Source organism: Theropithecus gelada, chromosome 6 (assembly GCF_003255815.1).
Source record: "Theropithecus gelada isolate Dixy chromosome 6, Tgel_1.0, whole genome shotgun sequence".
In the NCBI taxonomy this organism is placed as follows: Eukaryota; Metazoa; Chordata; class Mammalia; order Primates; family Cercopithecidae; genus Theropithecus; species Theropithecus gelada.
The window spans coordinates 85,896,145-85,920,154 of record NC_037673.1 but is presented as its reverse complement, the minus strand read 5'-3'; positions in this window follow the sequence as shown (position 1 = coordinate 85,920,154).

Here is a 24,010-nt window from a genome sequence, read left to right as displayed (position 1 = left end):
TATTCTCTTTTAATTTAAAAACAATTCTTTGCTTATCTTCAAGGACATCTACATCTTTTTGTTTGTTTGTTTGAGACGAAGTCTCGCTCTGTCACCCAGGCTGGAGTGCTGTGGCGCGATCTCAGTTTACTGCAAGCTCTGCCTCCCAGGGTCCAGCAATTCTCCTGCCTCAGCCTCCCAAGTAGCTGGGATTACAGGCACCTGCCACCGGGCCTGGCTAATTTTTTGTATTTTTAGTAGAGACGTGGTTTCACCATGTTAGCCAGGCTGGTCTCGAACTCCTGACCTCAGATGATCTGCCTGCCTCGGCCTCCCAAAGTGCTGGGATTAGCCACTGCAGCTGGCCTGGACATTACTTCTAGAGTTAAGGCAACTCATTGCCTGCTTAATTTGTTCCAAAGCTTAATGACAGTATCCCTGATTTTATCACTAGTCATATTCGTCATTTGTGCAGGAAATTTAGAACAAAAAATTTCTCTTTGTAGTTTGCTCTGTTGCAGCACATGGAATAGGCTCTTTTCTGATATTATATTGCTCATTCCACAACATAATAACTTTTAAAAATGGCAGTGTTGGAAAAATTGTCTACCACTTGGAAATGGGCAAAATGAGATTACTGAGTTTAGCAGACCTTCTGGAAATTATCTGATTATATAAGGTTATGTACCTTTGACTGACTTTCTATTAAAAAGGCTATTTTACATCTTAATATAGGTAGACATTTACTTGGACAATACTAATATTAATAGTAATGGAAGTAATTATTATCTATAGCAATGCAAATTAATTCTGTCTGTTAGAGATACAATTGATTTTTGCCTTGTAGAAAAGTTTACCACAAATATTTTTATTGCCCTACAGACTATTACCAGTTTTGTATGTGTTAGCTAGTTTTTTTCAGCATTTTTAATTGTGTATATGTATGTATATGTTTTTGAGATTTTTCTTTAAATTGATTCATTAATCAATGAATAGAATAAAATCTTTCATATTAGTTCATTTTATATTTGCATGACAGTAAAAATTATATATATCTTTTTGCTTCTTCTGAATATTATAATTTAGCAGTAAAATGCTTAAAGTTTTGATGATCATATTTCAGCAGGTTCAATTAAAAAAAGAAAACTCAGATAGGTTACTAAATATGTAAACCTAAGTTGCTGAAAAACTGTAATCCCAGCACTTTGGGAGGCCGAGGCAGGCAGATCACCTGAGGTCAGGAGTTCGAGACCAGCATGGCCAACATGGTGGAACCACGTCTCTACTAAAAATACAAAAATTAGCTGGGCATTGTGGCATGCGCCTGTAATCCCAGCTACTTGGAAGGCTGAGGCAGGAGAATTGCTTGTACCTGGGAGGCAGAGGTTGCAGTGAGCCGAGATCGCTTCCCTGCATTCTAGCTTGGGTGGCCAAGTGAGACTTCATCTCAAGAAAAAAAAAAAAAAAAAAAAAGAAGTAGATGTTCTAGAAGATGAGTGAAGAATTGTTTTTAAATTAAAAGAGAATAGAAATAAATTGTCTCTGACTTGGCTCACTATTCTAAATGGGATGTGGTGCCTGCCACTCAATATTCTCAAATCTGGAAATGTGTCCCACTTTCTCCAGAGACTAGATTTGGAAATAAATAAGAGAACACAGTACACTTGTGAACTGTGAAAAGGTCAAAGTTTGCAAACTCAAATGCTTTGAAGATGAAAGCAGATAAGTAAAATGAGTAAAGCTAGCTGGATATAATATATCACATGGTATGGGAACGATAAAAACTTGGTAGTAATTCTGAGGTAGAAAATGCATTTTGGGTACAGTGACTATAGTTTTTCCAGGCAGTGTGTAAAATCTTCTATGGTAGAGGAAATCCATCAGAGTCGTCTGCTCTGAAAACCTTCGTTCTACCCTTGGCTGTGTTTTCTACATACACAAAGAACAAAAATAAGTTTTAGAGTAGGTGAAATTAGATGAGAAAGGAAAAAAATTAGTCGAAAGTAATGAAGACATATTCATGATCCCTGGTTCAGCTGTGTCTTCCTGTATGAAGTATCTTTACAGGCCTAAAATCTTGGAAGTTTGCGGGCTCCAAAGTGAAGCCAGCTGTTCTTTTTCCACCTCAGTGACCCAGCGACTTTCTGATTACTAAGGAAGGACATTAATTTACTACAACTCAACACTATATAATGGTCTCTAACTGTTCTAGGGTTTTCTCGTTTGTAATTTTCTTTTTTAAGAATTGAGGAATTGCAATTTGGTAGCTGAAATAAGAGCTTTTAATAAAACAATCAAATGTTTTACGAGCCATTTGTCTAGTTCATTCACAAAGAAACAAAGCTATTGCCATCTAGTGGTTTAATTGAAGACATTCAGTAAAGCAAGTTTTTCCCATGAAGTTTCACATTAATATTTTCGTGTGGCTCTGAATATAAAAACATTTGTTTGTAGAAAGCAATTCTTAATACACTTTTTCAAATTAAGGATTCAGACTTGGCCACTTATCTTTTTCTTTTCAAGTTATATTCTCTATTAAGTAGGATTTGAATTAAAACACACAAAAATCTCATAATTGAAGAAAATATTAATGAAAGATGATGTTACACTGAAGAAATTGACAGATATTAGACAGCCAAAACCAAAACCAAAATTAAATTAATGGTGAAATTAATAGTTCTAACAAAATTTTAGAAGGAGCCTTATAAAATAAATAGGTATATGTTATTTACAGTTATATAGTGATGTTTTCTAAAGTATAGTCTAAAGCTACAGTCCCTTGCTTTTGTTAAATACACTATTATAGCAAAATTGGCTACAAAAGTATATTTTATTAAATATTAATTTATCATTGACTTTTATTACAAAATTTAAAATGTATTTCTGTAACACTATTCAATCCAAAAACCTTTGACATTTATACTTATAAAAATTACATCTGTAAGTCCAGCAAAATTTTATTTATAGGTAAACTCAGAAAATTCACAGGCATCATTTACTTTCTGCATGGGTATATGTTTTTGTAGTCCTAAGTAAAATGGAATCACTCTAGTCTATAGAGCAATTTTATTTCTAATAACAGCATGAGAGACAAAAGCTCCCATAGATGTTTGGACTCCATCTGACCACGACAAAGATTTTCCCAGGTTCTCCTTGGACATTTCAGATCACCATTAGCTCAAGTATTGTCAAGAGGAAACTATTTTTTTTCAATTCCTGAGTATTCTGATACCACTTTTAAAGCAATTTTTTTACTTTGGACACTATAATAGCTTAAACTGAATTAAACAGAATAGAGCTTAATTCTCATCCTTGGTCTAGAGAGTACCATGGTGGAATATATACAGCCTGAGACAAACAAGATGCCAAGTCTTTTCTAGAGTAATCTAGATTTTCTAGTATTCTTCTAGAGTAGATATACAAGTTTAAAGGGGAGATGAACTAAACAGAGGAACAGATAGGCTCACTTTATGATTCCTGTGTAAAATAATAAAAACCTTTATTCTGAAAACAGTCTGGGGCAGAGACTGCCATGATACCCTGGATAGTTTACGGTAAAGGGAGGAAGGTGTATACTTGTCCTCACCCAGCAGCCCCCTCAGTTGTTGTCAGGGTTCAGGTAACTACAGAGCCTGTTGTGGGAAGTGAGAACAGACACAAGGTCTGGAGTAAGATTCGATTTTGTCATCTAGTAAGAAGGCAACATGCAACATGTGAGCACACACAAGTCAAAGTTGGATGACCACACTCCCAATTTCTTGGTTAAATATGCAACCTACCTTTACATTCACAAGAAAAAAAAAATAGACAGTGGATTTTTCTTTAGGTATGTTAAGTTACTAGGCAAGTCAATCAAGGCAAAATATTGTAACACTGCCAAACTTCAAGAGCTATTTGTAAAGTGTGCTGATAAACTCTTTTGAAACAGGTCATGGTATTTGTCCAGAGGAAATAAGTCATAAGGGTGTATCTGTTTGTAAAAATGCCATCCTTTTCTCTAAATTATACAATCTGTAGTTCTGTTTATTATAGAGGATACTTTCTTCTTCAAAATCTCATTAAAAATACAGAGCATGGCTCCTTCCCACTCAAATAATGAATTTGAATCTTTGGGATTGGGGTTCAAACATCTCTATTTTTAGCAAGCTCTCCAGGTCATTCTGATGTGTCTGAGTTTAAGAACCAGTCTTCTAGACTTCATTACCAAAACTGATAAGACTAAATACTTAAAAAAGATTTTAAGGCAATCAAGGGTGAAAAAGTAGAACAACAGGTCTTATTTAATAACCACTTAGCTGGAGGACTGGCAGATCAACAATGAGATGCCCAAATTACAATACCATCTGTGCAGGGAAGCATTCTTTAATAAGTCTTACTACCACATGTAGCAACCTGATAAAATCTCTGTGAAAGAGTGGAAATATTCCAGAGAAGCAATTTTATTTATTAATTCAAGTGTTACATACTGAGCATCAGATACATGCTAGGAGCTATGTTAGGCACTAGAATTACAAGGAAAAAAGGTCCTTCCCTTTAGGAAGCACTTATTGTAAAAAATTGTTTTTAGACTTCAGTGTGGATAAAAATCACTTTGCATACTTTTTATGAATGCAGACTCTTGGTATCTGATTATGAAGAATGGTAGTCTAATTAGTAAGACACAAAGTAAGCCAATACTTATAATACAAGTGGTAGGTTTTGAGATATACAGGCTGGGCATGGTAGCTCACACCTGTAATCCCAGTACTTTGCAAGGCAGAGGTGTGAGGATCACTTGAGCCCAGGAGTTCGAGACCAGCGTGGGCAATATGATGAAACCCCATCTCTACAAAAAAGTACAAAAATTAGCTGAGCATGGTGTTGCATGCCTATAGTCCCAGCTATTCTGGTAGCTGAGGCAGAGGGATCACTTGAGCCTGGGAGGTAGAGGTTGCAGTGAGCCATGATGGTGTCACTAAACTCTAGCCCTAGTGACAGAGTGAGACACTGTCTCAAAAAAAAAAAAAAAAAATATATATATATATATACACACACACACACACACAAACACACACACACACAAACACACACACACACACAGAGAGATGGTCATTTGATCACCTATCCAGATCAAGAGGGAAGGGGAAATATCAGGGATAGTTTTTTGTAGAAGATGATACCGATTTGAATTCCTTAATGAAAACAAGGAGCTTTCTAGATGAAAAAAGGTGGGAGTCAGGCAATGGCAGTGAATGATGAGAAAATGTACCATACATTAGGCACTAAATCTTATGTCTGGGTGTGGAAGTTGAGGGTAAAGTACAGTGCAGATGGGATTGAGTAAATAAGCAGGACCAGGTTATGAAGAGTCTTGTGTCCTAAACTAAAGAGTTTTAACTTTACCCAGAAATAAATGGTGAATCATCAAAGCATTTGAGGTAGAGTTTGACCTTGTCAGAATTGGATTTTAGAGAAAGCATTCTGATAGTACTGAATGAATGGGTTGGGTAATTCAAGAAAGGGAGAATAACAGGAAGGTCAGGTAGATAGAAGGTTGATATAATACCTAAAGCAAGGAACGTGAAAGCCTACCTTAAGGTAGTGTTGCTGGATGGAGAAGAGAGAAATGAGAGATGCTAAAGTGATTAAACTGAGGAGACATGGAGAAAAAGGTGGGGTCAGCGGGGGAGCGGGGTGAAGAGAAGAAGGTAGAGTGAAGGATGACTTCCAGGTTTCTGGGTTGATTCTACTCATCTCATCTCCTTAGTGACAGTGTTTCCTCTTTTTAATTGGGAAGACCTTCCCTTTGCCATCTTTGTGCTGAGCACCTTGTACTTTAAGTAGCTGTATCATTTGTTGAGTGCTTACTGTGTTCCAGGAATTACTATGATAAATACATTATCTCACTAAAGAAGATGCTGTCAATGCCCTATCCATATCCCCTTGGCCCCATCTAGAAGTCACCTGCAGCCTTAGTGGACAGTTCCTGTGAAAACAAAGCTTTCTACTTCAAGCCATGGATTTTCTGTGAGAGGGCTTTCTCTGTGTTCTGGACTATACCTGACCTGTGCTCGGGGAGGCCAGAAGTGTCTGGTACACTTGCCCGGGAGAAATTCTCAACCAGCAAGGAAGGGGAAGTTAAGGATAACCAACCTTCCCAGCTTCCTAGCCCTGTGAAGAAGAATCCCTGGTAGGATTTGGCCTCTTCTTCACACAGGGGGTATGTGCTTATTAACTCAGCCATTATTGGCTTCTCCCTGTCTCACATCATCACACTCTCACCTCCCAAATAAACTACTTGCATTCAAAATTTCATCTCAGATTGTGCCTTGGAGGAAACCTAAATTAAGGTACTCGATCATCATTACAACCCAATGAGGATAGTAAGAACTATTCATGTCACCATTTTATGTGTGTGTAAACTTATGCTTGGAGAGGTTAAATCAATTATCCCTATCACTTAGCTGGTAAATGCTACAACCTGGATTCAAATCCAAAGGCTGTGATCTTAACACTAGGCTATACTGCCAGTCCTGAATTCCAAGATACAAACTAGGCATCACTAGCTGTGGAGCAAAAGCCAGAGGAAGCCTGAGTGCCTTTTAGACAGCACTGAAGCTGACTACTCTTTTCAGATTTCAGTTCTTATTATTATAAATGCTGAGCCTGAGACTTGCCTGCCAGCACATCTTCCCTTTCCTCATGCCCACTTTAGTTGGTTAAAAATTCACTGTGTAGTTTCTTCCCCTTTTCTGAGCCTGGTAGTAATACAGAATTAGAAGCTGGCCAGGTCATTTTTGAAGAAGGTCAAATGTAGTCACATAATGGCAAAAAGTGGTATGATGCATCAACCCTTCTTAATTCTTTTTTCTGCTTGTCAGATTTGCCCACAGTATTTTCTTGGTTCAGTTCCTGGTTAAGAATTTGAAGCGAAATTGAGTGATGAAAGGCAAAGGGCAACTGCTACTTGAGGTCAAGAAAAATAATGTGTCCAGAACCCAGCAGCAGCTCAGACTTTTCTCTCCTTGTCTATAATGTAAATGATTCATGTTGAAGGGAAGTACAGAGGAGAACAATGGAAAGCAGAAAATCTAATCTCAATTCCTTCATGAACTAGCGATGTGACATTAAGCAAATCACCTAACCTCTAAAGATCGTGCCTGGGCAGAGTGGTTTACGCCTATAATATGAACACTTAGAGAGGCCGAGGCAGGAGGATCACTTAAGGCCAGCAGTTCAAGACTAGTCTGGGCAACATAGAAAGATCCCACCTCTACAAAAAATTGTAAAAAACAAATCTTGGTTGTCATCTGTAAGAATAATTTCAAGTATAGATGGGCTATAAGTTCTTTTCTAGTTTAAACATTTCTGTCATTCTATCAAGTCCTGAGTTACAGTTGCTTGGATGAGGGAACCTCAGCTTCAAGTACACTGGTCCGCTTTCTACTCTCTGCACATAATTGCAACTTCCTAAGTTTAGGCTTTTTCCTTTGATTTTCCTTCCATATGTAATGGTTTGTCTTCTCTTACAAAATTTCAATTCAACTTTTATAATTTTTTGTCTTAATGATTGCAGAAATAATTGTGCCCTCCTCTGAAACCCTAAGCATTTATTATCACACCACTCATCATACGGCACTTAGCATTTATAGCACAAGAAAACACTGCAAGAGACATTATAGTAGGCATAGAGGACACGATTAATTGCCAGAGAAGTGGTTTGGAGCGTAGTTCTCAACATGTGGTGGTCAAATCACATTGAGTTTCTAAGACTGCACTCCTTTCTGTCTCACTGATCAGACCCATGCCAGCATGTCATAACACTCCAGGATGAATATAATTAGTATATAAATGAATTCAAATACCTATGTAGGCCATACTGCATAAAGTGAAGCAGTAGCTCTGCAATAATGAGTGGAGGAACTCACGCAGAAAAGAGAGCATAAGTCCCACCTAAAGGGGGCAGCAGTGCCTTGATTGTGAGGGGGGTACAGCAACCATGTTGACAGGTTCTCAGTTATTAAAGAAAAGTCAGAAATCTAAAGTCTTTGTTCCTGATTTTTAAGTGTTAGCAACAAAATGAAACATTTTAAGCATACTTTCCATATATCTTATTTAGCTTGTAGGTGACCCCTGGTCTCTGTTCCACAAGTTTTCTTTTAGCAAATTGCAGTCTGGCTTTTCCAGTGAGATTCCTTTCCCAAAAGGTATCCTACACCAGCTTTGTGACCCAAGGCAGATAATTTAACTTGTTTGAGTATCAGAGCTTTCTTGCCTATGACATCAACCTCATAGGATGTATGTAAACAGTAAATGAGAAAAATCCTGTAAAACACAGTACACAGAAGTTAACACAAAGTACTCCACGAATATTTGCTCCTGCTCTGCTGCAATCATACTGCGATCTGGCTTTCTGCATCAACATGGCATACCTTTAAACACCTTTGTGCCATCTCTCCTTCTGCCAGTGCACACTCTTCTCCCCGCAGCCTCTGAGTTTTAACTTCTTGAGTAATGTGCCTTCTCAAGTTGAATATAAATTTCTTGATGGTAAAGACTACTCGAGTTCTTCCCTTCCTTCATTTAAAAAACGGTTTTATTCTGGAAATATTCAATCACATACAATGTAGAGAGAATAGCATAGGGATCAACCCTTGCATACTGACCCATCGTTAACCATTTTCTTTTTTTCTTTCCTTTTTTTTTTCCTTTTTGAGGCAGAGCTTCGCTCTTGTTGCTCAGATTGAAGTGCAATGACTTGATCTCGGCTCACTGTAACCTCCGCCTCCAGGGTTCAAGCAATTCTCCTGCCTCAGCCTACCCAGTAGGTGGGACTACAGGTGTCTGCCACCATGCCCAGCTAATTTTTGTATTTTTAGTAGAGATGGGGTTTCACCATGTCAGTCAGGCTGTTCTCGAACTCCTGACCTCAGGTGATCCACCCACCTTGACCTCCCAAAGTGCTGGGATTACAGGTGTGAGCCACCATGCCTGGTCCCTCAACAATTTTCAATGCATGGCCGATTTGGTTTCATCTACACCCTCACTAACCGATTTCCCCTGACACTGGATTATTTTGAAGCCTGTTAAAGACATCACATCATCTCACATGTAAATACTTCAATAGTTACACAGCTTTTTAAGGAATGTGTGAGAAACAAAAAGATGCTGTAGAAAGATTATTAATGATAATGGGGAGGTAGAGGGCAAGCGGGAGAGACACACTAGTAATATGTATCCTACAAAGATGAGGATTCTTTTCTTTCCGAGATTTAAAAATTTAAAAATTCTGCATAAGCCAATACTATACAGCTTGAACAAAATATGTGGGCACAATCTGGCCATCAGGCCATAAGTGTGCAACCTTTGCTATAAATAATAAATGGGGAAAGGGGCAATCAACAAGGGATAGACTCATAATAGAGTCAATTTAAAGGAGGAATTCGGTCTCCAATTGCCAGGTAAACTTGTGAGTTTCAAACGGTTTCCACCTTAGAGCTCTCATAATTAGAAAAAAATTTTAGAATACATTTTACATAAATCTTGGTTGATAACAGACATGCTGGAACTACTTTTAATTAATTCATTCTGGCTGCCAACATTTCACAAAATGTGCTTTTGATGAGGTTACCAATTTTGCCAAGCCCAGCTAAGTTGACCAGTTTCTCCCATATGGTTTTCAGCATGACTGGTTTTCTCCTGGTTTTTTTTTTTTTTTTCTACTACATTGGTCGTATCACTTAACAAAATGCTAGCTTTGGTCTTGAACTCTCTCTCTCTCTATATATATACACACACACACACATATAAATATATAGACACATCTATATATATGTAGACACATCATATATATATATATATATATATATATATATATCTTTTTTTCTCCTGGTTTTCTTTCTAATACATTGGTCATACGTCTTACAATATGCTAGCTGCAGTTTTGAACTATATATATACACACATATACACGCACACACATATATACACATATATATCACATACACACTTTTTCTAGTTGATTTTGTCTAGTTACATTACTTTAAATACTATTTAAATATTGATTATTCAAATTTATTCCTAGATTTCACTTTTCTCTGAAGCTCTAGATTCTTATAAATGACTTCCTACTTAACAGTTCCACATATTTATTGATTTATGTATTTATTTATTTATTTTGAGACGGAGTTTCACAATTTCCCCCAGGCTGGAGTGAAGTGGCGCTATCTTGGCTCAGTGTAGCCTCCCTGTCAGCGTTCAAGTGATTCTCCTGTCTCAGCCTCCTGAGTAGCTGGGATTATAGGTACCAGCCACCATGCCTGCTATTTTTTTTTTTTTTTTTTGTGAGACCGAGTCTCGCTCTGTTGCCCAGGCTGGAGTGCAGTGGCGCAATCTCGGCTCACTGCAAGCTCCGCCTCCCGGGTTCATGCCATTCTCCTGCCTCAGCCTCCCCAGTAGCTGGAACTACAGGCGCCCACCACCACGCCCGGCTAACATTTTTTTTGTATTTTTAGTAGAGACGGGTTTCACCGTGTTAGCCAGGATGGTCTTGATCTCCTGACCTCGTGATCCGCCCGCCTCGGCCTCCCGAAGTGCTGGGATTACAGGTATGAGCCACCGCGCCTGGCATAATTTTTTGTATTTTTAGTAGAGACGGGGTTTTGCCATGTTGGCCAGGTGCTCTCAAACTCCTGACTTCAGGTGATTCACCCGCCTTGGCCTCCCAAAGTGTTAGGATTACAGGCGTGAGCCACGGTGTCAGGCCCCACATAGATTTTAAAAAGGCATCTGAAAGTTACTGTCTCTAAGTTCAAACTCATTCCCCATTTCTGCACCCATACTTTCCTTCCAGTCTTTCTCATCTCTGTAAACGGCACCACCATCCACCTAGTTGCTCTAACCCCAAACCTAAGAAAGTTATTAATTCTTCCTTCCTCAGTCTCCTCCAATCTTGTTTCATTCATTTAGTCTCCAAATGCTACTTTGAATCTGTCCAGTCTTCTCCCTTCCCATGACCCCCACCTTAGTAAAAGCTTCTATCTTCTGTATTCTGGGCCACTAAAATAGCCTCTACTGGTTTCTGGGCTTCCATTCTTGCCCCATCTGCCTTGTCTACTTTTCTAGCCAACTACTTTCTTCTCCTTCCTTATTAACAGAATCATTGTTTAGAGGCAGCAATGTTTAAAATGCATGTTTCGCAGATTCCCTTACAGTTACAGGTGCCCATCTGACACAGATACAATAAATAAGGCAAGCAGTGATAATGTCTATGAATTTTTGCACTTGTAATATAAAATTTACAAGTGCTATTCTTTCCTGCTCCCCTCTTTTTCCTTCCTCCGTAAGTAAGATAAAAGTAAAACAATGAAGACATATGTTGAAACTTAATGCCTTTATCGATGATCTGAGTGACTTCTTGGCCGAATCAAATGATAGTTTTTAAATACTGGAAGGCTATTTCCTTGTTTATTCATGCTATGCATAATGTAATGGTTACTAACTTGACATACTTTAAAGTTTAATCTGTATTATTAACATTTTCTTCATCATGTTCTTAAATCTAGACGGTTGGAAAAACCACAAATTAAGCCCTGATTTGTAGCATTTGCCAGTATCTGAGGTGTAAATACTTTCACCAACTTAAATACATCAATATAAGGTCACTGAAGGTGCACAGCAGTGTAGTATTATAGTATTATATAGTATTTCCACAATGTGTGTGTGTATTAGGTATAAATAATTTCAAAAACATAGATAATAGGAAAATGTAAAATAATCCGAAAATGATAACTTCTTATTTATTGCTTTTGTTTCAAATATTTAATTATAAGTTTTTATAATTTAATTTTTAATAATAATTGTGTATCAGCTCACAAAATTCCTGAAATTTTAATAGTTGGCTCTTCTGAGCTGACACAAGTTAGTTCCAGCATTTCACTGACACTAGCACTCTGTCCCGGATTATACTTTGCTTGTTCTTACTTCAGGACTTTTGCTTTTACCCTTCCTCTGCTCTGCAGTTCTTCACAAGCCTAGATTCTAATCTCAGCTCAAGTATTGTAGAGGGGCCTTTCCTGATCACCTAAACTAAGCAGTTTTACTTACCCCAACTTTATCCCATTATTCTCTTCATTAAGATTGAGCAATTATCAGTCCTAGAAAAGCATGTAATAATCTATGGCATTCATGCTTATGACAAAAAATTCAAACCAAACAAAAGTATATCCAGGAGGACTTCCATTTCCAGGAAGATGCAATAGATATACTTTTCCCAGTACAACAAAAAACCCTGGGCATAATATATAAAACAAACATGAATATTCTGATTAGTAAAGAGAAGGCAGAAGAGGTGAGAACTTCACAATCTGAAGAATGACATGATAGTGAGTTCCTTAGTCTTTGTTTTCCCTTTACATGTCACAGGTGGTAATTGCAAAGCTGGCAACCTGGAAATGCCAATGGCCACAGACAAAAAAAAAGTCCCAGCAAAAGTCTGCTCCTTCGAGTCAAAGGACAAGGATAAAGGCAGTCTAGCAAGACAGAAAACTTTGTAGAAAAATAACAAACTTATTGCTGCCAAGCATCAAAACTATGGCTCCATCCTCACTCATACCAGTGAAGGCCAAGTGGAGAAATTTGAACTTCACCCAATTCTAGCTTTGTCCCCCTATAGTCTTTCCTCTCTGTAGATAAAATTTAAGATATTCAGTCATGAAATTGCCCTTACTTCCATAAACCCAAACCAAAGCCAAATCCTTATGAAGTTCTTTTTACACATTTTCGCTGAGATATCACACAAATCCTTGCTTTCTCCCTTGCGGCACAAAATATTAAACCCAACTTGTTTAACTTAAGTACTTCTGGGGATCTTTGGCTGAAGAGCATTGACAATATGAAGTGGCCCCAACCCCTTTTTATTACTGTTTTCTAACTCAGATGATAGTATGTTACATACACTGCACTTTTAAAATTTCACTTAATGATATATTTCAAACATATTGCATATTAGTGCATAAGGATTTACCTTATTCCTTTTATCAAGTGCATAATAATTGTACAATATGAATGTAAATGAATATATTTAACCTGCCTTATATTAATGAACATTCAAGTCTTTTTCCAATCTTTTCCTCTTATAATCTACATGAATAGCTTTTTACATACTCTCTGTACGAGTACAGGTATATCTAAAGGATAATTTCTCAAAAGTATAAATGCTAGTTCAAAGGATATGTGCATTTTAAATTTTGATACATACTGTTTCCAAGGCTTTCCAAAAAAGTTGCCCCAAATGATTTAACCATCTACAATATTTAAGGAAGCTTTGTCCTGCTACACTTTCCATAGTAAATTTGTATTACCAAACCGAGGTCTTTGCAAATTCATTGGGTAAAAATTTTTATCTCACAGTAGTTTGTTTTCATCTATTTTTAGAGATGTTGTTTGAGTTCTATGTTTAAAAAGGATTTGTAGATCTTTTTATGTGAGCTGTCTTCTCAAATAGTTGTAAAATAAACACATATTATGTGTAACAATATATAATGTATATGTTATATAAAATGTTATATAAAATATGTAATCTTTGTATCTTCTATTGAATGTTACTTGCAGGGTTTATTACATAGTTTTGAAATATATGTATATATTTCCTCATCCTATCTTTTGCAAGCTACTACTGTGATTTGTAGCATCTTTTATCAACATTCACAAAGTTTACCTTTACTTTATTCTGATATTGACTGGTTTGAATCCTAAACACATTTTTTTCAGTGTTTCCTTTTTCTTCTGATTACCAGTTCCCACATTCTACTCTTCAGTAAAAATACTTTTTTTCTTCTTTTAATGATTATTTCTTGTTTGTTTCATAGCCTAGTTTTCCCTCCCTCCCACCTTCACTTTCTCTCCTTCACCCTCCCTTCCTTCCTTCGTTCTTCCCCCAACTCTTTCTCTTTCTCCTTGTATCTAATCTGTTGCCACAGTAATAACTTATATAATTACATGCCTGATTTGGAAAGGAAAGAGGAAATTTTCAGAAACATCATGGTTTATTAAACTAAAAGAATCATTATTTCCCTCCTGCTCTTGATGTTGCCTTGATGGTGTATGTAGGTGGTAGCTAAAAATAACCTGATTAATATTCTCCTCTATGTTGTATTCACTAGCATGTTTAGTGCCTCATTACTAATGAGAATTTGTCAAAAAAATGCAAAATTCTTTGTTTCTGATTGTTGTAATAAGAACACCATTTGAGTTCACATCCTATGAATCTACAAATATGCATATGTAAATACAACTTGCTTGATTTTAAGAACTATAAAGCCAGACAAAGAATAGAGGGTAGAAAATTTCTTTTTCTCCAGCCAAGGCTCACAAAGCATTTTCAGGTCACTGCTAGCTATTAAGTATCCTGATTTGCAGAGCATATCTGAGATTAAGATATCATTTTCAGTTTTACACAGTGCTTTATAGGGAAGTTTTCAATTGATCACAATAACTCAGAAGGCTACATTGCTTACTTTTTAAGTAGAAAAGAGCTTCTTAATAAAGATTTATAGGTTGTACTTCATTTTCTTTCTATTTTTTAGCATATTCTGGTTTTGAGTCTTTTGCTCTTTCTAGTCAGTAGTACTGGAGTTTACCTGTATTTACTAATGGGACTCGAAGTGTGAGTAATCTTAGAGTTAAATGTGACTAGCTACATAGCCCTTGGCTCTGGGCATGAGAGTCACCTGCTCAGTGGCCCATACTTTGGAGCCACTCTGGCCCTTCCTCAGCCACACCCCTCCACTATGAGGTGAGGAGCCTCTGGGGCCTAATGAGCACCCAAAGCCCACAGTGCTCCCTTCCAGAGAAAGCTCCAGGTACTCGGACCCTCAGAATTTTCTGCCCAAATGGTTCTGAGCTTGCTGGTAGGGCTTTTGTAAGGCAAAGACCACGCCATAGGAATGTATAACCCTAAGCCCAAGAATGACCCAAGGGTGCCAACGGTGAGAACAGAGCTTGGATTTGCAGGCTGGAGTATCCTCATACCTATGCCGGAGACCCCTTTCAGTGTGGGACAGAGGTGGAAGAAGGCAGAGTTGTTCTGGCTCTTCTCACATCACCAAGACTCAGTGTGAACTCCAAGGAATCTGGGGATTCTAACTTCGAAACTGGACTTCAAGTCATTTCTAAGCTATACTTATGAAAGGAGGAGGACAGAACATCTTTTACTGAATACTTTGCTAGCTTGATTTATAAGTTGTAAATATTTAGACAAAGTTTTTTGGACTTCATTTGCACTGTCCCTCACAAATGTTAGGAAAGTGCTTTGCACTAGATTCTGTATCCTTCTCTGTTGGGTCTTTTTTATGCTGACTCCAGGTTATTCGTTGTTTTCACCAAACTATTCAGGAAGGGTAATTTTCAGCATCTCTGCTCCTTTAAAAGGGGAACTAATATTCACTGTTTGCCTTATATGGACACTTTGTAGACATTAGCTCATTACATCTTCATAGTAACTCTGTGAGGTGAATGTAGTTTCCATCATATGAGTCAGGAAACTCAAAAAGCAAAGTAACTTGCCTAGGATTTCACAGATAATGACATAGCTACTTGACTTCATCAAGCTCACTACCTCCAGTCCTCTTTTCCCTACACCTCCTGAATTTTAGTAGATATTCTTACTTCCCATTTTAGTAAGAAGGTTGAGGCCAGGTACAGTAAAAGTCCCTAAATTATGTCTTCTTTTGAAAAGTGTCTGTTCATGTCCTTTGCCCACTTTTTAATGGGGTTGTCTTTTTCTTGCAAATTTAAGTTCCTTATAGATGCTGGATATTAGACTTTTGTCAGATCCATAGTGTCTATGTTTCTTCACCTACTCTCTTCCTTTGCTCTATTTGATGAGGTAGACAGCTTCCTTCTCATTATTTAGGTAACTCTTCCATTTCTGACTCAAAGATATCAACTATCTCTTCTCTCTGCTCCCATCTTTAACTTACACTTCTCCACTGGCTTCTTCTCCCTCATAGTCATTCCCAATTCTAAAGGAATTTTGAAAACGTTTTTCTTTGACTTGTTGATGTCTTTTATTACTTTCTTAATTTTCTCCTTCTCTTCAAATCAAATTTCTTGAAACTGAAGTTAATTTTCATTACATCATTATTCATTGATCCTTTATAATCTAGACTATTTTCCCTGGTTCTACAAAAATTGCAAACCAAGGCCCCATGAAAAACTAAGACTTTTTGACGGATAACATATCTAGTAAAATGCATAAAGTGTGCCAATCCTTATTTATTTATCTAATTTTTATTTTAAGTTAAGGGGTATATGTACAGGTTTATTATGTAGGTAAACTTGTGTCATGGAGGTTTGTCGTACAGATTATTTAATCACCCAGGTATTAAACCTAGTACCCATTAGTCATTTTTTCCAATCATCTCCCTCCTGTAACCTCCACCCTCTGACAGGCCTCAGTGTTGTTCCGCTCTATGTGTCCATGTGTTTCATCATGTAGCTCCTACTTATAAGTGAGTATATGTGGTATTCAGTTTTCAGTTCCTCTGTCAGTTTGCTAAGGATAATGGCGTCCCGCTCCATTCATGTCTCTGCAAAGGACATGATCTCATTCCTTCTTAGCTGCATAGTATTTCACAGGGTTTATAGTATTTCATGGGCTATGTGTATCACATTTTTTTAATCTAGTCTACCATTGATGGGCATTTGGGTTGATTCTATGTCTTTGCTATTGTGAATAGTGCTGCAATGGGCATATGTGTGCATGTGTCCTCATAATAGTATGATTTATATTCCTTTGGGTATACACCCAGCAATGGGATTGCTGGGTCATATAGTATTTGTTTTTAGGTCATTGAGGAATTGCCACACTGCTTTCCACAATGGTTGAACGAATTTACACTCCTACTAACAGTGTATAAGCGTTCCTTTTTCTCTGCAACCTCACCAGCCTCTGCTGGTTTTTGACTTTTTAATAGTAGCCATTCTGACTGGTGAGATATGGTATCTCATTGTTGTTTTGATTTACATTTCTCTAATGATTAGTGATGTTGAGCTTTTTTCCATATGGTTGTTGGCCGCATGTATGTCATCTTTTGAAAAGTATCTGTTTAATGTCCTTTCCCCACTTTTTAATGGGGTTTTTTCTTGTAAATTTAAGTTCCTTACAGATGCTGGATATTAGACTTTAGTCAAATGCATAGTTGCAAAATTTTTCTCCCATTCTGTAGGTTGTCTGTTCACTCTGTTGACATTTTCCTTTGCTGAAGTGCAGTAATCTTAAATGAAGTTAGATTATTTTTACATGTATACACCCAGGTAACTACCATGCAGATCAAGACACAAAACATTTCCAACACCCCGTAAAACTCCACTGTGTTTCTTTTCAGAACATATTATCACGACTACCTCCATCCCTGCCTGTCCAGAGGTAACCCCTACTCTGATTTCTATAAACATTGTTTACTTTGGCTTGTTGTTGAACTTTCTATAAATGGAATCCTATACTACATATTTGTTGTGTGTATTCTTTTATATATCTTTTATACTTGATTTACTTCACTCAAAACAATGCATGAGGGGCAACCTGGTTGTAGACTATACCAGAAGTTTTATTTTTATTTTTTTTTCTTTATCACTAATACTATTCCACTGTAGGAATATATCACAACTTATTTGTTCTTTTGCCTGTCAGTGGACATTTCAATTGTTTCAGTTTGGGGTTATTATGAATAAAGCTGCAATGATCAGTTTTGTGAAAGTTTTTTGCGGGCACATGCACTTCTCTTGGGTAAATACCTACAACTGAAATTGCTGTGTCATAAGGTAACTGAATGTTTAGCATTAGTAGAGAAAGACAGACAATTTTACAAAGTGGGTGTATCATTTTGTACTGATACCAGCAATTTTGAGAGCTGATTCACATTCTTGCCACCATCTGATATCATTAGTCTTTAATTTTTTTTTTTTTTTTTTTTAAATGAGACTGAGTCTCGCTCTGTCACCCAGGCTGGAGTGCAGTGGCACTATCTCAACTCACTGCAACATTTGCCCCCCAGGCTCAAGTGATTCTCCTGCCTCAGCCTCCCGAGTAGATGGGATTACAGGCACCCACCACCACACCTAGCAAATTTTATTTTTAGTAGAGTTGGGGTTTCACCATGTTGGCCAGGCTGGTATTGAACTCCTGACCTCAAATGATCCGCCCACCTTGGCCTCCTGAAGTGCTGGAATTACAGGCATGAGCAACCTGCACCTGACCTAAAATTTTTTAAATTTAATTTTAGCCATTTTGGTGCCTGCATGACATTATTTATTGTGGTTTTAACTTGTTTTAACTTGTATTTAACTAATTATGTTAAATATTTTCTCATGTGTTTATTGAGGTAGCCACATTTGTGAAGTGCCGTTCAAATATTTTATCCATTATTCTTATAGGATGTTTAGTCTTTTTATAATTGATTTGTAATGCTGTGTCAGGTATGTATATTGTAAATTTTTCCTCCCAGTCTGTGACTTACCTTTTCATTTTTCTACTGGTGTCTTTGATGACCAGAAATGTTTAGTTTTGATAATGTCTAATTTTTCAAGTTTCAATTTCATGATTGGAACTATTTAAGTTCTGTTTAAGAAATTTTGCCTGCCCCAAAGTCATAAAGATATTCCCTGATACGTTCTTTCAGAATCTTTATAGCTTTTTCTTTTACATACAGGTATATGATTATTCTCAAGTAAATTTCTGTGTATGGTACAAGGCAGGAATCAAAGTTCATGTCTTTTTGTATGTGTTATGTCTGGTTGCTACAGCACCATTTATTGTAAAGGTCTTCTTTTTCCCATTGAATTGTACTGTTGCCTTTGTAGTAGATCATATGGACTGTATAAATAGGTCTGTCTATTGATATATTTTTCTCTCTTTGTCTAATGCCATACTCTTTTAATCACTGTGTCCTACTGATTTTGAAAAGCAGAGACCTCTTCTCAGTCCTTACTTCTCATCTTATGTATGGTATTTGAATTAGCCAACAATTCATATTCTTTGTGGGGAAAAACATAGGCATTGAAGTCAGACAGATTTGTCTTTAAAATATAGCTCCATCACCACATAATGGCGATTTAAGATCAACGGCAAGTATGAGAAAAAAAATATCCAGAACTTGGAAATAAGGCCAAGGAATGACTGCATGTCATACTGGAGCATTGCTTAATAGATCTCCCCAATGATTATTTTATTCTCCAGGAGATATACCTTTGTTTGATTTATATGCCATTTATTAGAACTTATAGTGTGTAAAAAGTTAACTCGTAGATTTTTGCCCTACAGAGATGCAAATCATTTTTATCTAGCAGAGAACATAACTCCAAAGGCTATAGTTTATTTTGACCTATAGAACAGTAACTTGTATGACATTGTAATTTAGCAAACTTATTTCAGCTTATAAGTTTAAACATCTTTTGTGACTCGCTATGTATACTCAATTTCCCTAATTTTAAGCCAGCTTTACCATAATGCTTGTTTTCTCATCGAAGAGACAGACATTTGAGACCTATTCATTCCATAATTATATGACAGTCATGTCTTTACATTTTGAAAATTATACTTTGACCATAAGTGAGGAGTTAAATGTTATTCCAAGAAGTTATGTGAATTGTGTGACTGGTGATGTCATTATCCAAGAAAGAGAATATATAAGAATTTTCTTTCTTTCTTTCCTTTTGATACAATGTCTCACTCTGTCACCTAGGCTGGAGCGCAGTGGTATGATGATAGCTCACTGCAACCTCCACCTCCCAGGTTCAAGTGATTCTCCCACCTCAGCCTCCCAACTAGCTGGGACTACAGGCCTGTGCCACCATGCCCGGCTAATTTTTGTATTTTTTGTAGAGACAAGGTTTTGTTTGCCATGTTGCCCAGGCTGGTCTCAAACTCCTGAGCTCAAGCAATCCACCCACCTCAGCCTCCCAAAATTCTGAGATTATAGGTGTGCACCACTGCACCAGGCCATAAGCAGCATTTTTTTTTTTTTTTTTTTTTTTTTTTTGAGACGGAGTCTCGCTCTGTCGCCCAGGCTGGAGTGCAGTGGCCGGATCTCAGCTCACTGCAAGCTCCGCCTCCCGGGTTTACGCCATTCTCCTGCCTCAGCCTCCCCGGTAGCTGGGACTACAGGCGCCCGCCACCTCGCCCGGCTAGTTTTTTGTATTTTTTAGTAGAGATGGGGTTTCACCGGGTTAGCCAGGATGGTCTCGATCTCCTGACCTCGTGATCCGCCCATCTCGGCCTCCCAAAGTGCTGGGATTACAGGCTTGAGCCACCGCGCCCGGCCTTAAGCAGCATTTTTTAAGGAAGGATTTTTGTTTTGGTATATTATGCTCAGAGGTGGAAATGCATGACTCACAGATGAAAATATGGGTTTGAAGAGTGAGAATAGAGGGCTAGAGGTAAAAAAAAAAAAAAAGTTAGAAATTTTGGAGTCATCAGCATGTAGGTGAAATTTAGCAGGTGAGGGTGCCTAGGGATAACATGAAAGTATTAAAGACATAATTGCCAATAAAAAAATTTAGGGAATGGATTTTAAAAAGCCATAGAAGGAAATTAGAAAGGAGTAGTGAAAAGCAGCCATGAGAGCAATTTTAAGGAGTGAGTGGCTAATGTGTAGCTGTGACCCAGGAGACAACTAGGATGGGAATTAGAAAGAAGCAATTGAACTTAGCAATTAACAAGCCTTTGGTAACCTAGTAAAAGCATTTTCAATAGAGAGGTGAGGATGTAAATCAGACTTGCTGTGGGTTGGGAGAAAATGAAATATGAAGAAATGAATGCTATAAATACAGATTAATGTTTTAGGAAGTTTGAATCTAAAACCTAAATCAGATCATAATAAGTCACTGCTTAAAACAACTGGTTGATGGATTTCCATTACACTTGGAATGAAATTTACCCCCTCATAATAGTCTTTTCAGCTCCATATGATGGGGCCTCTGCTTATCAATCTGACTTCTTGTGCCAGTTTGCCACTCTCATTATGCTGCAAACTTACTCAGTTTTCTCTTTTCCTCAAATATACCAACAATTTTCCTATATTTTAGGGACTCTGCCTTTGCCATTTCCTCCTCTTGATAGATTCTTCCTCCAGATCTTTGGCTGGAAGGACAGCTAAGAAGGTGTGCCCCTCAGATTTCCCTTCGAGAACCTGCTGTGAGGAGCAGAGTTGGCACCCTCTAGTGGCCATAACTTGTGATCCACCTTGGCATTCATACTGAGGCTAACTACATCCAGCCAAGGACTGAGCACTATCAATGGGATGGTCAGTGGGGACACCAGAGCTGGGCCATTCTTGCTCAAGGCAGGACTCCTCTGATAGGCAATTTCTGCTTGGGGGCTCCCATTGGCCTGAGACTTTCTCACAACTGTGCTGCACTCTGAAAACTCTTCCTATCCAATGCTCTTTCTTTCCTGCTCTCCTTTCCCAGGTCAGGTGCCAGAACTGCATTGCGGTTTGAAGACTCTCCTGCCTTCTCTTGATTGCCACACCTTTATCCTTCACAGGTGTTTTCTGATCTATTTTAAAACCAATCCTGTCTTGTCATCTAGACCTTGGAGGACCTTAACTGACATAGCTGGCAATCACTTAATATCTCAGCTCAAATGTCACTTTCTCAGAGACTGCAAGTCTATAGTACTCAATCCCTGGTCACCTCCTATGTAATTCCCCTTAGTTTCTTCATAATGGCAAAAACCACAATTACTTTTGCACCAACTCAAAAAGAGATTTAAAGGATATTACAACCAGATAAAATATCTTGTCCCAGATTAGATATTGGTTTGGACAAAACTACTGTAAAAGGTCTTATGGAGACAATTGAGGAAATTTGAATATGAATTAGGAATTAGATGACATAACATTATTTATCATTGTATCCCTATTTTAAAGTATTTTTGTATATTATTTTAAAGTAAATTATAGAGATTTTGGACATTGCACCTCTTAACACAGTTTGCATTTCTAAAAAGAGAACATTTTCATACATGGGCAAAGTATTCTTATAATGCCTGAAAAAAATTAATAATATTTTATTTATATCCCCGAATTCCTAATTCATATTCAAATTTCCTCAATTGTCTCCCTGATGCCTTTTACAGCAGCTTTGTCCAGACTAATATCTAATCTGGGGCAAGACATTTTATCTGGTTGTAATATCCTTTCAATCTTTTTCAATCTAATTTACTGCCTTTTTTCTTGCACTGGCTTACTGAAGGGAATGGCCAGTTCCCAAGGAATGTTTTACTTTCTGGATTCATCTGATTGTTTCCTCTGATTGTTCATCTGATTCATCTGATTGTTTCATCTGATTGTACCTTTAAGATTTTTTTTGAAAGTGGTTCCTCTGTCTCCTATATTTTCATAATCTCAAATTGAGACTCTATGCCCATTAAACAATAACTCTCCATTCTCCCCTTCTTCCAATCCCTGATAATCACCATTCTACTTTCTATCTCTATGAATTGCCCTATTCTAGGTACCTCATATAAGTAGAATCATATTTGTCCTTTTGTATCTGGCTTATTTCATTTAACAATGTTTTCAAAGTTCACCCATGTTGTAGTATATATCAGGATTTCATTACTTTTTAAGGCTGAATAATATTCCACTGTATTTACAGACTATATTTGATTTATCCAATGGACATTTGGGTTGTTTCTACTTTTTGGCTATTATGAATAATGCTGCTACAAATATGGGTAAACAGCTATCTGTTCTAGTCTCTGTTTTCATTTCTTTTGGGTATATACCCAGAAGTGGAATTGTTGAATCATATGAATCACATGTAATTTTTGAGGAGCTGCCATATTGTTTTCCACAGCACCTCTACCATTTTACATTCCCACCTGCAATGCATAGGGTTCCAATTTCTTCACATCCTTGCCAATATTTGCTATTTTCAGATGTTGTTTGTTTCTATACCAGTCATTGTAATGGATGTGAAGCGTTATCTCATCATGATTTTGATTTGCATTTCCCTAGTGATTAGTGATGTTGAATATCTTATCATGTTCATATTGTTCATTCCTGTGTCTTCTTGGAGAAATGTCTATTTGAGTCCTTTGCCTATTTTTGAATTGTTTTTCTGTTGTTCAGTTATAGGAGTTGTTTATACATTCAGAATATCAGCCCTTTATCAGATATACAATTTGCAAATATTTTCTCCCATTCTCCCACGTGGGTTTCTTTTTCACTCTCTTCATAGTATCTTTTGATGCCCAAAAGTTTTTAGCATTGGTGAGGCCCAATTTATTTATTTTCTGTTTTGTTGGTGAAGCTCAATTTATTATTTTCTGTTTTGTTGTTTCGGTGCTTTCCACTGAAGATCTTTCCTAATCCCTTTCTCCAGTTGCCATTGTTCTCTCCAGAGTTAAACACTGGTTATATAGCTTGGTGTGTATTTTATTTATATAAGGATATTTTATTTATATAAAAATGTGCACTTGGGCCAGGTGTGGTGGCTCACGCCTATAGTTCCAGCACTTTGGGAGGCTGAGGCAGGTGGATCACTTGAGGCCAGGAGTTCGAGACCAGCCTGACCAACGTGGTGAAACCCCATCTCTACTAAAAATACAAAAAGTAGCCACGCTTGGTGGCATGGGCTTGTACTCCCAGCTGCTTGGAAGGCTGAGACAGGAGAATTGCTTGAACCTGGGAGGCGGTGGTTGCAGTGAACTGAGATTGCACTGCTGGACTCAAGCCTGGGTGACAGGGCAAGATTCTGTCTCAAAAAAAAAAAAAAAGTACATTTGTGTAGTCAGATCTATCATTATTTATGGGTTCTAATGCTGATAATTATGCTGAGGAAGTCTTTCTGAATTCTAAGATTATGAAACTAAGTATATGTTCTTTTAAGTTTTTTTATAGCTAAACTTTCAACTTGTCTTGATTGTATTTTGATACAAAATCTGAAATGTGGATCTAACTTTATTTTCCTAATGGACTGTAGAATACATTTTGACCAGATGAATTTTTCCTTCTATTCTGCATTTTTATCAAAGTACTTCATGAGT